The 3,637-nt window shown below is 34.1% G+C and overlaps 1 protein-coding gene across 4 annotated transcripts in view; it reads right to left on the bottom strand.

Annotated features, from left to right (window-relative positions):
- LOC112468910 overlaps positions 1–3,637 on the bottom strand; it is a 305,546-nt gene that overhangs the window by 225,496 nt on the left and 76,413 nt on the right. The gene's annotated exons all lie outside the window — the stretch shown is intronic.

Here is a 3,637-nt window from a genome sequence, read left to right on the forward strand (position 1 = left end):
TTCTCACTATACAGGGTACTTCGAAAAAAAAATGTTAACATTTATATGGAAGTAACTTCTTTAGAAAAACAGGATTGATAATTTCACAAAACATCATAGTAATAAATATATGTTATCTTCAAAGAGTCTTCACTTGTTCATCATTGCAATGTGCAAAATCTCCGACAAAAAATTGATGCAAATGTGGATTGCAACAATACCCAAAGAAATGTGCTTCAGAACTTTGGAGACCACCTAGAGAAGATTCCAAGAATATGTTGACAGTGATGGCGAACAAATGGAGACTTTTCGAAGATAAAATACATTTGTTATTATGACATCTTGTATCATCAGTTCTGTTTATCTAAAAAAGTTATTTTCATATAAACCAATATTTTTTTAAGAACTCTGTATATTTTATCTTTTAAGAAAAAAGATTAAGCAAAATAAATCTAGTGGCAAATTATATTTATCGCTAATTACTGTATTTAATCCCGTATATCTGACAAATAAAATTAGTACGTCGACCTATATAATTAGATCAAAATCAAACAAACCGATTTCACATTGTTACAAAATAGTAGCCAAACAATCGTGCTATGTGCCAAGACAAGTATAAATTTCCCGTCAAGATGCCCCATCAGTATGTGTAATAATTAGAAGCATTAAATGCCTCTCATGTTTAAAATAAATTGGTGTCTTGAAACAAAAATCAATATTACACTGCAATTTGGAAAAAATATGTCATATATACGTATGTAACATATTTGTTCTCTCATTCTTTAAGTCACAGAATATTATCAACTATTTATATACTAACTTCGGATATTATCAATCTTATTCAGCGCCGTCCGCGCAAGGAAAAAAGAATATCGATTACTAATCGGAATTAAAGCGATTCTCGCAGCGACATGTAATCCGCAGTTTATTTAGCTCGCCTACGCAACAAGTAGATAATTATTTTCATACATGATATAGATAACAAAAGTATCCTTACCGGCAAGAAAGTACACATCGCCCGCGCCGTGCAGTTACAGTAAAAATGCAACAAATGCAGAAGCTAACATTTCGACATGCGGCATGGATGCAATACGTTATGTCGGGGATGGTCGCTGATCTCGGACGGCTGTGGCCACGGGATACACAATGTAAGTTATTCTATTTATATGGTTGCACGGTCACGGAGAGAACGAAAGAAAGAGGGAGGTAAAGAGGGAGAGAAAGAACGAGAGAGAGACTCTGATTTCGCAACACGGTCTCGTCAACGTCGTGTTTTAAGCGCTGCAAAGTTAAAACGGAGCGCAGTATTTTGAGGACTCGTCAAACGTAACGTAATGTGCGCGCGTGCCTGATCGTGATTTATTTCTAGCGGCCCGTTCGTTATCGGAAGATCGAGGTCTTCGCGAAGAAATTAACCTCATGACGAACGTGTCTAAAATTATTACAATTTCTTAGCGTTTCTCTAATATCCTAAAAAAGTTAAGTGATTTCTATATATATATATTAACGTAACAGATATAAATAAATTTAATTTCAATATTATTACAATTCAGAAACAGGCACATTGCCCACACAATACTAATTCGAGTACTAATTGCAAGTTCCTTTACACAGTTAAAGCCAAGATATAAGCATTGTGTCCCATAAGCGTGTAAAGGCGCGATGCAAATATCTAAGATTTAATTAAAACCTTCAGAATCGGGGGAACGATCTCGCCGTCCTAAACGAGGCGGAACGTCGCGAACGATCGTACAAGAACGCGCGAGTAACGTCTCATTGGGCACAGATTGACCTAATTACCGAAAGGAAACGTCTGGCACGACTCATCTCGTTGGCGCATTTGGTGCGTTGCCTGCTTTCTGCAAATCGTCTTCCATTCATAGATTCTTATGACACGAAGAAAATTTCAAACTGCAATAGTCAGCCACAATCTGCGGAAATATCGTCAAGTAATGGTCGTTAAACGTATCCCAGAGATCCATCTCTTTATTTGTATAATCTATTCTTTTCTGGATAATTATTTTGTTTTGCAATTTTTCTTGGTAATAAATTAAAAAAAATAGCAAAAAGCAACTTTAAGAAATTTTCAATAATAAATATCTATCTTACAAAATCTTAAATAAAATTTGTATTAAAGTCTTTTTGAAATCAGAAAAGAAACTGTCGATAAAAAAGTCGGTCTCAATAAAACGGAAAAAGTCGAAAAGCAATTATAAAATATTCTACTTGTTCATCGAGGAATGTTTGTGCTTTTACCAAACCGGAAATATACGAGTTAATGTACAATACGAATCGTTCTTATCGACTGTCTTTTTACACAGCCACAGTCTTTTGTATATTCGCGAGACACACACCCACGACGATCCGTTCATTAAATCATAAAAGCAGTCATTGAAACTTTGATCGCGCCATTGATAATGATAAAATTGAACATTTGACAGAAAGTCTGCGAATATCTCGAACGCAAATGTAAACAATATCTGCTGTTGGATGAGTTACATAATCGATTAACCATTAGCGTTTCAAATTTGGTTTTAAAATCATTCAAAGAGCTTTTTGAGTTTAATCCATTATCGAACAAACCGTACATTAAAAATGGAATAATAGAAATAATATAATAAAAATATAATCGTAAGGTTTTTTATAGTAAAATATAAAATATGTAAAAATATATTTCTTCTCATTTACATCATCTATCATCTATCTATTTGAGATATGATAAATGTCTCAGAATTTTAAGTACCGCAATCAATGTCCAATCAAAACAAAGATCGGGACACGTGCTATCGGCACGTCGCCAAATCGCCATATATCTCCTATACTGACAAAAGGAACAATAATGACGCGACACGTGCGACCGAGCAAGTAGAAAGTACATGATCTACTGTAATCTTACCTTCGTATTGCGCGATTTTGATTGTGTAATAAAATATAAAATACGACATAAGTCATTGAAACGTTTAAACCAACGAAAGAAATATCGACATTTAAAAAACACTGCATCAATTTCTAAAATAAAAATTCTAAACAATTATATTAATTTTTATTAATTTAATTATTGCAATAAATGTAAAAATTTCTTAATTTATATTAGTGATGTACTATAAAGCAACTTGTATTCGATTTCAAATGAATAGAGGCATTGATATCTCATGTTAAATATCTGTGTCTAATAAATGTTTATATATATACATATATTAGTAAAAATATTGACCTAAATACCCACTCAAGACTCGCTATCGTATTTCGTGTCTGTAATAAGAATCGTATTTTCACGAGGCCGTTTCGCAACGAGAGCGGCAGGCGTGTAAATGTCTCGCAAACCGGCGAGACTTCATTCCCACCGTAAAGCACAGTTTTATTTGTATAGCCGTTTCTCGGCGAACGTAACAGTGCGCGGAAGTTTGTCAATACGATTATGACAGATTTATCTGCAATAAAATGCATGCGGATATACGACGGCGTCATCGATGTTATTTTCTGGCCACCTCACGTTTAGTATCAGTAGTATCACTAATGCCAAACTTGATCCGTACAAAAATCAACGAGAGAAAAATTGGCAATTAACAAATTCGCTTTCTCATTGTGCACTTAATGCTGAACCCGAACGTATATCTCGCTCGATCAAAAATCACTAAAGCATATAATTTATTAATAA

Source organism: Temnothorax curvispinosus, unplaced genomic scaffold (genome assembly GCF_003070985.1).
Source record: "Temnothorax curvispinosus isolate PA1 unplaced genomic scaffold, ASM307098v1 QBEX01002228.1, whole genome shotgun sequence".
Lineage (NCBI taxonomy): Eukaryota > Metazoa > Arthropoda > Insecta > Hymenoptera > Formicidae > Temnothorax > Temnothorax curvispinosus.